Source organism: Cyanistes caeruleus, chromosome 5 (genome assembly GCF_971803275.1).
Source record: "Cyanistes caeruleus chromosome 5, bCyaCae1.hap1.1, whole genome shotgun sequence".
In the NCBI taxonomy this organism is placed as follows: domain Eukaryota; kingdom Metazoa; phylum Chordata; class Aves; order Passeriformes; family Paridae; genus Cyanistes; species Cyanistes caeruleus.
This window is the reverse complement of record NC_141705.1, coordinates 58,590,805-58,602,833: the sequence shown is the minus strand read 5'-3', so window position 1 is coordinate 58,602,833 and position 12,029 is coordinate 58,590,805. Positions and strand designations below refer to the sequence as shown.

Genomic DNA, 12,029 nt, shown 5'->3' with positions numbered 1-12,029 from the left:
AGCCATGAGGAACTTTCCATCGCAGACGGCTCCAGCTCCTGTTCGGCAGAGATCACCAAACCATCTACAAAAGCCTGGGCAAGATTTTAACTCTTTCATTACCCAGATGAGACTTGCGGATTAATCTTTTTATCCAGAGAGAGAAAAAGAGAGTGATCAACATGAAAAGAGACTTTATAAACTACCAGTGACAGGAAAGAAAAGGAGCTTCAGAAGAGGTGGAGAATTAAGAAGATGCTTTAATTAAGCTGAAATATCTCTCTGTTAAAACTATGGAGATGGACAATGAAGTCCTGAAAAGAACTCCTTTAGTTCATGATACAGGATCTAGAGAGGAATAAAGTGTTCAAAGTGTAAATTTGAGTAAAAAGTAGAGTAATTATGGTATAGTGAAGTGCTGGGAGATTTGAAGCCTTGAGAGGCAATGAGAAAACTGTTTTCTAGTGAAGCTCACAGAAACAGATAAAGAAGACTTTTTTGCCTTTGAATAACTTATCCTTAAAAATGCCATCCCTAGACTCATGGCCCATACACACTTCAGAGTGATGTGAAAATGGGAGGAGTGAACTCTAATAATAGCAGCTCTGAGCAGCTAACATTAGGGCAATGGAAAACTATAACAAAAATAGTTTTCTTGTGAGAAACTCCATAAATTAAGAGGAAGAAACTTCTGTTTCTCTACAAAGACTGGTGAAAAGACTGTAGCAAGAATTGGGACTGTGCTAACCATCAAAGTTCCAAAGTTTTTGTCTCTGTTGTCATGTGAACAAGGGAATAGTGGGTAGATAGGGGATGAAAAGGTTTTTCTGGATGTTTATTCTGGTGTTCTTATTATTGTAATTTGTCAATAAACTTTCTTTTTTTTCCTTTTAAGTTTTATGCCTGTTTTGCTCTTGTTCTAATCCATATCTCACAGCAAGAAATAAGTAATTTTCTTAGTTATTGGTTTAAAACCACGACACCAGGTAAAAGACAAAAACATGGAAGATTTTGTCTGAACAGTCTCAAATCTCAGCAAAAGTTTCTGGAGGCTTTTTCTTTGAGTATTTGAGTATAAACTTAACTTATTTCCTCCCAACAGACTCGTACACTATGGTAACAATCAGTCAGTGTTGGAGTGCTTCCCTCTATATTCACATGTGCATGTAAATAATCCAAATAATTTCCCTGGACACAAATTCCAGCTAATGGTTTGTTTCTAACTATAATGTTTGCGCACACTCCCTCCCAAACCTGCCATTTCAGTGATATAAGATTTTTTTTTAATTTAATCTTGCAAACTGACAATGAAAATAGATTCCCAGGTTAAAAAAAAAAAATTAAAAAAAAAAAATAAAAAGCCCAACTTTTTTCCTTTGGGATTCCCATCTGAAACAGTCCTCTATACCTGAAAAGGTATAAATATGCATGTATCTGGCTAAGCTAAAACCAACTCAGCATTCATTGTGTAGTTTGATCCTGATGGGCCTGTTCTACAAAGACAAAGTTATTTTGTCTAAGCACTCACAGTCCTGATTCCTCAGATTTCAGTGTCCTCCAGACTGCTGCAGCACAAAGTCTGAACTTACTGGTGGAACTCTTAAAAGATAATTTACCCTGGATTTACATTTCGGTGTTCAGCCTAACTGCTGGCCACTACTCCTAAGAGTATTTGCAATCTTTTTATAACTGCTGAGTGACAAAACATCCTCTTTTACATTTGCTAAAATGTCTCTGAGTTACTGGATGAAGCTTAATGAGAAGAATTCATTCACTTCAGGTTATAGCTTCTTATAAAAACAGACAGATTTACAGAAGTGCTACCATTCTAGGTAGGAAAACTAAGCTTAAATGTCAGCTTTGAGATTGGCAGTCCAAAATGGCAATGCTAGCAAATGGACTGCTTGTAGACCTATGCACTGTAGCTCCACTGGAATAAAATATGGTCAGGAGGGCTATTTTCATGATATACTGCATTCATAATCAATTTTTATATAATCAGTACTTTTGCTCAAAAAAAATTAGAACCTTTCAGAAAAGGTAAAACACTATTGTTTAATGAAAAATATATAATAACTAGCTTGGCAAATGTTGTATGTGAAATTTCAACAGAAACCATAAATTATATTAAATGCCCAATAAAAATGTTCAATCAAAAGCTCATTTTAAGATACATTGTTAATGAACTGTATGAAATGATGCTTAATCAAAACCCGACACCTTGCAGGGGAGAGAGATTCCACAGGACCTCAGGAGCACAATTGTTCTGAACAAAAGATAACAATAGAACAGGGTAATTAATAGTCTCCACTCCTGTGGTGTTCTCCAGGGAATTCCAGTTTCTAAATGAGCTCCATTGTTTTTCAAGAAAGCAGAAATTATGCTGTATGATACCGTTAATGCCTTGAACTTGATCAAACATTAAGACATCATTTGTCAGGCAGGATTTGGTTGCTCCAGAGTATTGATCATTCCCCTGTTTAAAGTTATTGAGTTAAAAGGAGAAAATACTTTTCTTGTAAAAGCTCATTTTGCAAAAGCATTGTCCTTATCTTTTCTGTCTGCAATTTTACAATTCTCAAATTGCATAAAACTAGTTAAAGAAAACCTCTGGGAAGAATTCTTCATCACAGTGGTATTAATAAGAAATTTGGTGTGGTTATACTGATACGCACAACAGATTTTCATATTTGGTTCCTTTTCAATTGGCACCCTATAATGAGTATGTCATAGTCATCATATATAAATTTCTAAATTTTCCTAGCCAAAGATAGAAAACTCTACTCTTCCTAGCAGAGCAGAAGAAGGGGGTAAAGTACTACAAGGACAGGATACTGAAATACTCAAGTCATTCTAATTATTGGCAGCATTGCACCTGTAAATAATTTCAAATTCAGTTCTGCATATTTTCCCTCCTCTTAAATCTTCATTCTTTGGAGCAACTTGGAGACATTAATTTTCTACAAATGCAATTTTTCAAAACACTCATAAGCTGTTGTTATTATTATTAATCACGATATTCATGTTAGTACAAAAATGGATTTACTTAAGAGCAGAAGAAGATATAGCCCTCTCCCCTTCTCTTCATGACAGCCTCCCACTCAGAGCTGTGTTCCTGCTTGCTCAGCCTGCAACGCTTGGGACTAGAAAGTGCACAAACATACTATCACCAACAGCACCAGAGACATGTTAATGGCTTCAAAATTATGTTTCTTAACAGGAAAGGCAAGTTTTCACCTGGACTTGTTCTCCCTGAGACCACCAGCAGGCTCCAAGGAGTGCTGGGGTGTGAATTTGTAGCCCACTGGGAGTGCCATGGCTGCTCCTCACACTGTCCCTTGTTTCCCCTCCTCCTGGGGACAGTCACTGACAAGAGACCAACCAACATGCCACAGATTCCTGTTTCTTTATCCCTGGCAAGGTTTCTGCATCCTTAAGCACTTTTGAGAAGTTGTCCTGCTCTCGTGTAAGCGGAGCAGCTCCATTTGGTGGTGTCAGAGGTGAGAAGGCCCGTGTGGAACATTCCTTCTTCTGGTGATTTCCAAGTCTGCTACGGTGTTAAGAAAACACATGTTAAAAAATGGATTTATATTAAAGACAGCTAGACGTGAGACGTTCCCAGTGAGAAAAGCCCCTTTTTAATGCATTTTCTCCTGGACTGGAGACAGCTGTACTGAGATGAGCAAACCAGGCTGAGCCTGAGGCTGGGAAGGGAAGGTATTGTGTGGCTGCACAGGGCAGCCTTCTCTGTGCCTTGGTACATGTGTCTGAGCGCAGAGAAATAGCTCGGATTATTAAGCTTGGAAAAGTGCATTTGGGCGTTGATTTCATTGACAGAGGCATTACTGTGTCACTGGCACTTAACAGCTTCAGTAGCCCTGGCCTTATCGTGGTGTCTCTAGTGCTGGGAGTGGCACCTTGGGCCTCCTTTCTGCTGTGGGCCTGGCACAGACAGAGGAGCTGCTTCTTCCACACGCTGCAGCCACAACCCAAAACTCAGCCCCTGCAGGGAGAGGGGCTGGCTGGCTCCTCAGCTGCTGTGCTGTGCATGCCAGCAGCTCTGCACTGCCTGAAGGGCTGCTCCTGCTGGCCTTCGGGGTCTCTATTCCACAGTCAAGGGCGCGCAAACAAAGTAAAACTATGTGGAAATTCAGGAAAGACTGATTAAGTCAAGGAATTACTGTGCTCATCAATCTCTGTGTTTTTTCTGAGAAGGGAAAGATACTTCTTTTGCTTTGCTTTTGCTCCTTATAAATGAATGTATGTACACAGTGAACTGTGAAGAGATTAGATATGCAGCCAAGATAAGGTGCAAAAAAGCCCCTTGGAATGTGGCAAGGGATATCTCTGTATCTCAAAGCTGTCCTTTAACAAGATCACTTTTTGCTCTATCCAGCTATCAGTTCCAACTCTTTCCCACAAATTTCTGCACAGTAAATATGACACCACTGCTGATTTTATCCCTTAAATATCTAATATAATTGATGTTTGTATTTTTCCAACTAATAATTTAAATGGATTTTTGAATTTTTCTCTTTCCAGTAATGAATGGCATTACGTTTTTTCTTATTTTTAATTTGAGGCATGATGCACCTTCCTCTCCCATTTTTAAACCTTTACTTATGATTTCTTTTTTATACCTTGCAGCATCTTATAAAATATAAACTAAAAAAATGTAATGAAACATTCAGAGGTTTCTTCTCCTTGTGGGTTTTAGGAGATGCAACATTGTGCTGAATTTCCAGCCTGCATTTTATTACTTCCAAGAAGGTGAAAAGAATAACAATAAACACCTTCCTGCACTTGGAAGCTGACAGAGAGAACGTGCTCAGAGGCTCTCTCACCTCAATCTCAAATCACAACTGGATGCCTCCAAGGCAGGGATGAGGACATTATGATACGCTGTCATTCTTTTTTTTGCATATGGAGGTTCCACAATCATTAATTTAAATATTTAGTGCTCATACAGTCTTGATTTATTATTGAAGTACACCAAAAGCTGTTGTATTCTAACCAGAATGATTTGCTGCTGCCACCAGAAACCCCACTAGCCATGCTCACTTTTTCGTTTTCTTCTAAGAAAAAACGTGGTTTACTGTCTGCGGTTGTCTGGGCCTCTGTGGCTATTTCACAGCATATTTTCCCACCTGTCTTGTTCCACTCCCTTTTTCCTGCCCATCAAGATCTTCATTACAACATTCCTTCTCTTAATTGTATGCATTTCTTCTAGGTTACATGAGCTGCACATGTTCACCAGGAAAATAAATGAGACACCATCAGAAAACTCTGGTTCTGGGCAGTTCTACTCCTCTTCCTCAACTGCTCGGGGTGGGTGTCTAGGACAGGTACCCCTGTGCAGACAAAACAGACCCTGCCAGGCTGCACACCTGTGTATGATGCTGGAAGTCCCACCAGGGCACCACCCTCCACAGGAGAGATGGCTCTGGAAATGAAGGACTCCGGGAATTTAGCACTTCCCTCTGAAAAGGAGAGGTTCTGGATGTTTGAAGAGTGATGCTCTAGGAGACCTCTGGATTCAAAAGTGAGAAGTGCAAATGGTACTGGTGAATATCTTTAGAGGTATGGAAAGGCATTTACATGTGTATAATAGCTGAAGAGGAAAAGGTAGCTGGTGACATAACATATCAGGCCTTTTAACTATGGTGTGTTATTAGTAGCCTTAATACAGGCCATGCCATTGGGTTTGGGAAGAAATGATGGCTGAGGTTCCTTCCAACCCAAACCATTCTATGGTTGTATCTTCTTGTCATTCCAAAGGTAATCCCAGTGCTCAAAACCAAAGGAGTCTGTATGACTATAATATCTGAGTGCCCCTACAAAATACTTTGGGACGTAATTAAAATTTCAGGTTTAATTACAATACACTCAGGTGTGTGCTTTTATTGATGTACAGGAAATATGGTTCACAGAAGACAAGTCCCTTAGAAGTTTATGAGTCAATCATGAACTACATTGCATGCAAAATAAATCCAGGTTCAAATGCAACAGATTTAAATATGTTAAAACGCTGTTAAAACACACAAAATTCCACTGAAAATCCAAGTCTAAACAGAAGACAATGCTTTTTGGAGTGTTTATGTAGATTAAGAAAAAAAAATCTATTCCAAAAACAAGCAGAAAATTAATCTGAAAACAAAGAGGAGGGGGAAGTATGTGGAAATACAAAACACAGATGAATGTCTAAAAAAGGACTGGCATGTTGAAAATGCGCAGATCTGAGAGTCAATGCGGAGGACTCGGGGTCACAGAACAGAAGGAATGGCACAGTGGACACACAGTGCTGCATGAAATAGAAATAACAAAAATATGTAGCAGCACATCATAGTTGAGAAGGTTAGCAGCATAGAAAAGTGGCACCAAAAATGGCACCAAATATCCATAAAGATATTTGAACAGGTAAAACTGTTAAAGCTTATCACAGTCATCGCCTGAAAAACCAGCCCCATTTTGCAGATTAGTCATGAATGTACAAGATGTGTGTATGCATTAAAGCAGATAAAATATTTACAATTCTAAATTGCAGATACAATGTCTCACTATTGCCTGCTTTCAAACCATGCCTGAATCTTAAATTGATCATGTAGATATTAGGACTGGGAACTATCTGACTTCCAGTGCTACCAGCATTAAGCCAGAAGATGTAATGGAAGGATACAGAGATTCACTTTGTAAAGCCCAGCAGTTTCCTGGGGAGCACAAGATTAAAGTGGATCGTCCACTATGAGCACCAATGAAATGTCCCTCTTGCACTAAGGCAGACAGGCCAGCAAGACTCTTTGAGACTGAAAAACATGCAAAAGATCCATGCCAAAACCAGGAAAGGGCATTCATATGAGAGCTGTAACTGTATCTAAGCCCTAAATCAAGAATATGTCTAAATGACCGCACCTGATTGTATATGCATTCATATATGCAATTTAGGCTGTGCTAAATATTTCAGATGATGGATGTAAATACAGCTCTAGTTTACTGTTCTGTGTATTACACACTCTTAAATCTTATTTCTTGTCTGCACTGAGTCTATAAATTTCCTTTGTCTGCAGTGCACTTTACAGAGGACACCGTGTCTCAGACTCTGAGTTGTGGCAAAGCCAATTCTTTCTTTCCCAAGGACCTTGGTAGCACACTCCTCATCAGAGGAAAGCACCCTCAGCATCCCCATCTGCCCCCAAGAACATACCATCTTTTCCTTTAGGATAATTTAACCAATCCAAGCTCTTTAAAGCTCTTGGATTATTCACAAGCCCAGGCTGAGCCATACACTACAGCCCTTGTTGGCATCACTAAACAAAAATCCAGCTGTAAGATTGTGCCCTGATGTGAAACCATAAACCATAAATATAAGCTTATTTTATGATAAAAGCAAGGATAAAAAATGAACTAATTTACATAAAGTCTTGGAGATAAAAGGGTGCAAGAGGACAGTCTATAATTGATACAAATAAATCCCAAATTTTCAGGAAAACATGATGTGCAGAAAGAGGACATTTTGGTTCCACTTCCATCAGCAAAGTTATGCCTGAGTTTGTCTAAAACCTAATTCAATTTGGTAAGGCGATGTCCAGTCTCCAGATAATCTTAAGACTTTGGAAATAGAAAAATGGAGGTACAGCAATTAAGAGAAATTCAGATTTAGGGATGGATATGCCAACTGCTGGCCCCTGAAACAGACTGTGGCCAGGCATAATCATACAAAGAAACCACTTGAGGCAGGTGAATAATGCAGTATAACTAAGGGTTTCATTTAAACCATATCATCAGTTATGCTCCTTTCTAAATATTTTATTGGAGTGTTAATTAAAACAAATTCTCTGAACATTGTATTTCCAGACAGGAATTCTTCCTCAGATCTGTGCTAGTTCCAAACAAGGCAGTGATGGATAATGAATTGAATTATACATATTAAAGACGGGTTAGTCCCTGATCACTGAAAGTTCATGTAGTTGTTTTTATTGTATGTAAAATATGAAAGAAGTCCCAAAATATACTCTTTTTAATTGTATACAAATGAATTCATATATTTGCCAGTCTTTATATATTACCTGAAAATACTAACATTAAACTGCCTACTGGGAATTTTCTTTGGACTGGGAATAGAAGTATGTTACAAATTTAAATTAGTACCTTATTGTAATCCAAGTACTTCAGATTACTTTTCATGAATCTTTATCTTCAGATTAGATAAGATTTGCTTCTGTCTGAATTTTTCTGGTGCAGTCCATAGAGGAATGGAAAGATTCGGGAAATATCTGTTACCATTTAGTGTTGCTTGTACTCTGAAACCACCTTAAGGCTTGAATATATGAATATTTGCTCTGAAGTCGACATTAAATGTTCCTATTGAAAGTCAAAATGTAGTGCACTGAAATATTAGCAGAGCACTGTCTAAAACCCACCTCATTTCTAATTTCAAAGGGATTTGCTCTCTCAGGCAGGCACTGAGCTCCTGAAGCAATGATAATTTGGCCCCACCACAGCAGTGGGGAGAACAGAGGTTGGAGGCAGGTAGGGGTGCAGTATTTTGGGGAGTCACTAGATGGTGGTAATGCTGACACCCAGATACCACTGTCAGCTCTGCTTAGCCAAACACCAGGTGAAAATCTTCATCCCCTGCTGTGAAACCTCTCCTTTCAGAAGCAGTGTATATTATTAGTAAAACCTTCGTATCATAACTTCTGACTATAAATTATTTCTTAGCTGTAGTTATTACCTCAGGCTAGATCTAAATTTTGAAATCTTAGTCTAGACTCCCCAGCCTTTCTTCTGGAGCTCCAGCAGACATGGAGATGGCAACTGCTCTCCTTCCAGTCTTTGTATCCTTGGAGATACCAAATTCCCCTATGACTCTGCCATGGTTTAACCCCAGCTGGCAAATAAGCCAAGCACAGGAGCTCCCTTACTCCCCTTGGTGGCACAGGGGAGAGTATAGGAAAAGGGAGAAAACTCGTGGATTGAGATAAAGACAGTTTAACAGGGAAAGCAAAAGCCACATACAGAAGCAAAGCAAAACAAGGAATTTTCTCACCACTTCCCAAGGACAGGCAGGTGTTCAGCCATCCCCAGGAAAGCTGGGCTCCATCACATGTAATAGTGACTCAGAAGACTCACTCCCAATGTCCCCCCCTCCCTTCTCCTCCCAGCTTTATATGCTGAGCTTGACTGCACATGGTCAGGAATGTCCCTTTGATCAGCTGGGGTCAGCTGTCCTGGATGTGTCAGGGTGGTGCAAGAGGCAGAAAAGGCCTTGACTTTTTGTTGTTGCAAGCTCTGCTCAGCAATACCAAAATCACCTCTGTATAGTCACTACTGTTCCCAGCACAAGTCTGAAACACAGACCCAAACTGGCTGTAAAGAATTAACTCTCTCACAGCCAAAACCTGTACAGACTCTAATCTGAAAGGTCTCATTTGCAACCATTTGTGAGTCGAGACAGATACAGGTCCAGAAAACAGTGATGGACGTAGCTGTGCACATGGAAACTGCATGGTCTGCTCCACACGAGACACCACAGATTGCCAAAGGCCACCAGTTTGACCCTTGAGCAGTGACAGAGGAGAAGGAGGAGGTGACATCTTTGATCAACGAGGTGATGGAGAGCTGCAGCAACATGGGAAAGTCCAGCAGGAGCTCTGGAGATGGTGCCTGGCTGCTGCCTCAGCAGCATGGGGGCTTGGGGAGATCCTCTCCGTGGTATCTGCATGGCCGTGGTGCAAGTCCCTTGGCTTAGACAAGCTTCACCTTATGCCCAGTTCCCATTACTGCAACAAGAAGGTACAAATGTCTGCCCCTGCCCTGCATTTTCCTGTGTGGATTCATTATTTTATTGTTCAGCTGCACCAAAAACTGTTGTGTTTGAAGCTGATTGTGTCTTTGTTGTTTCTGCTGGTCGGGACTGTCCTTCTGGACTGGTATAGAGAATGAAAAGAAAGGAATATAATATAAATTGATTTTTAAAAACTTATTTATGGTCTCTTTCAGCATGCTCTAATAAAAGTTCTGCATCAGAAGACTATGCTTTGCTTTTTGTTCCTTTCACAACTCTAAGAACTTGCTGCACCCTTTGCAATGAAGGCAGTGATCAGTCTTCCTGCTTCTGCTACAGCAGTTCCAAAGTAATTGGTTGGTTTAATCCTCCATCAACAGGCGGAGTATGAAATATGCTATGAGGAAACAATGTGTCTGGGAATGTATTTATAAATATGCTAAGTGCATCCTCAGATTATTTTTTTTTTCCCGATTCTTTAGCATTGTTTTCAAAAGCACTCTCCTTCATTGTTTCTTCAGAAATGGACATGCTTACCTTGAAAAACTCATTATGGACTTCTGCACAAAGACCTTCAGGAGTTTTAAAGAAAAAAAAAATGTGTTATTCAAAATAACCTCATCTCAGTAGACAGTTTTCCTGTAGCCAGTCTGGGTGGAGTGTGTTTTGCAGGTGCATTCTTGCTGACCTTGGATATAGCAAATAGGTGTAAATGACATTCAGGCCCCACTGCTGCTGTCATTATGGGTTCTTTGTTATACTGCAGGAGTCACATTAACATTACACTGAGAGTACAGTATTGCAGGTGAAAGAGAAAACTGAACCTCATGGATATTACACTATAACAGCTTTGGCTCAGACTTCTGAGGCAGTGAGCCAAGCAATAACAAAATGTAAGTCAAATTAAATACAAAATACCCTCCTACATTAGCATTAAGGATTTGACTTGCACTCTTTAAGAAAAAGTGTTCTAAGTTAAGTCTGCTTCTGTCTGAATTTGGAATTAAAGCAATACAGGCAACTTAAACTTTCAAAAAATAGACAATGGCTTGCTTGCTTTTGTGCTGTGTTTTGTTTTAATTCTGCTTTAGACAGTTTGTAAACAGCATATACTAGATTTTGGGTTTAAACATTTATTTGTTTAATCATAATATTTTTTCAGCCAGGAAAGATTAAGGGTCTGACCTATGATTTTTGTAATCAAATTTAGTAAACTTTGAAGTAGGAGCTGACAACTCAGGAATACACATGAAAAAAAAAATAAATTGCCAAATACATGAGAAGAATATATACTGGAACATGGTTTCCTAAATAACCTTTTCACAGTGTTGTTAAACTTGCATTAATTTCCAGAATTGCATGAATCCACTGTAGGTTTATATTCTTGCAGCAAGAAATATAATTTTCTAGTTGATAGAGTCTTGCTTAACCATATAATTAATTGGTAAACTTTAAAAAAATGAGCTTATGTTTTAAAAGCCAGGGACTGCAAATTGGTAAGTGTATACAAATCCCCCTAAAAAAGAATGGAAGGACTAAGATGGGCAATGAATACAGCATCAGGCTTGTTGCAAACCTGAACTGTGTATCTGATCTGCCATTCCTTTTCAACCACAGTTGCATGCTTACTGCACAAGTAATCTAGACAGCAAGCTTTGACTTGGAATATTAAAAAAAAAGGGGGCTGACAAAAAGTTCTTCCTCTTCTTCAAAAGACATAATGAAGAAATGAGGGAGAAATAATGAAGAAAAAACAGGGGAAAATTAGGAGGAAAGAAAAAGGGGAAGGAGCAGGACAAAAAGTCATCCTTTATTCACAGGCAAGGCAGAACTAAAATAGAATGCAATCAAATTATAATTCTAAATGTGTTTTTTCTAAGAAATATCCTTAGTTCCTTTTTTTATTAATTACCAGATCTTGTGAACTGTTATATTTCAGAGAAACAAGTCAGACAAGATGCTTACTTATAGCTAAAGTGATGAAGAAACATCAAAATAATGTCCCAATTCAATAAAACTTAATAGAAATGGAAAAAGAATACATGTGCTGACAACAAATAATGTGAACATGCTTGAAATACATCAGGCAGGAGTCAAAAAGGACACTGAAAAACCTGCAGCCTACTGATAGCCTGAATGGCCCTGCAGAGAGCGAAATGTTTACCTATCAACCTCTCCTAGGGAAATTTATGTATATGAAGCCTGTGGGAAATGATCTTAGCTTAAATTGAAATTGTTACATCCATGGGGAGAGAAAAGTACCCAT

The 12,029-nt window shown here is 39.0% G+C and overlaps 1 long non-coding RNA gene across 1 annotated transcript; it reads left to right on the top strand.

Annotated features, from left to right (window-relative positions):
- Positions 1–3,275: 3,275 nt before the first annotated feature.
- LOC147653156 (uncharacterized) lies at positions 3,276–10,007 on the top strand. The gene is made up of 2 exons (XR_015286904.1): positions 3,276–3,479; positions 5,210–10,007. It is a non-coding gene; the product is annotated as an uncharacterized LOC147653156 (long non-coding RNA).
- The last annotated feature ends 2,022 nt before the right edge of the window (positions 10,008–12,029 follow it).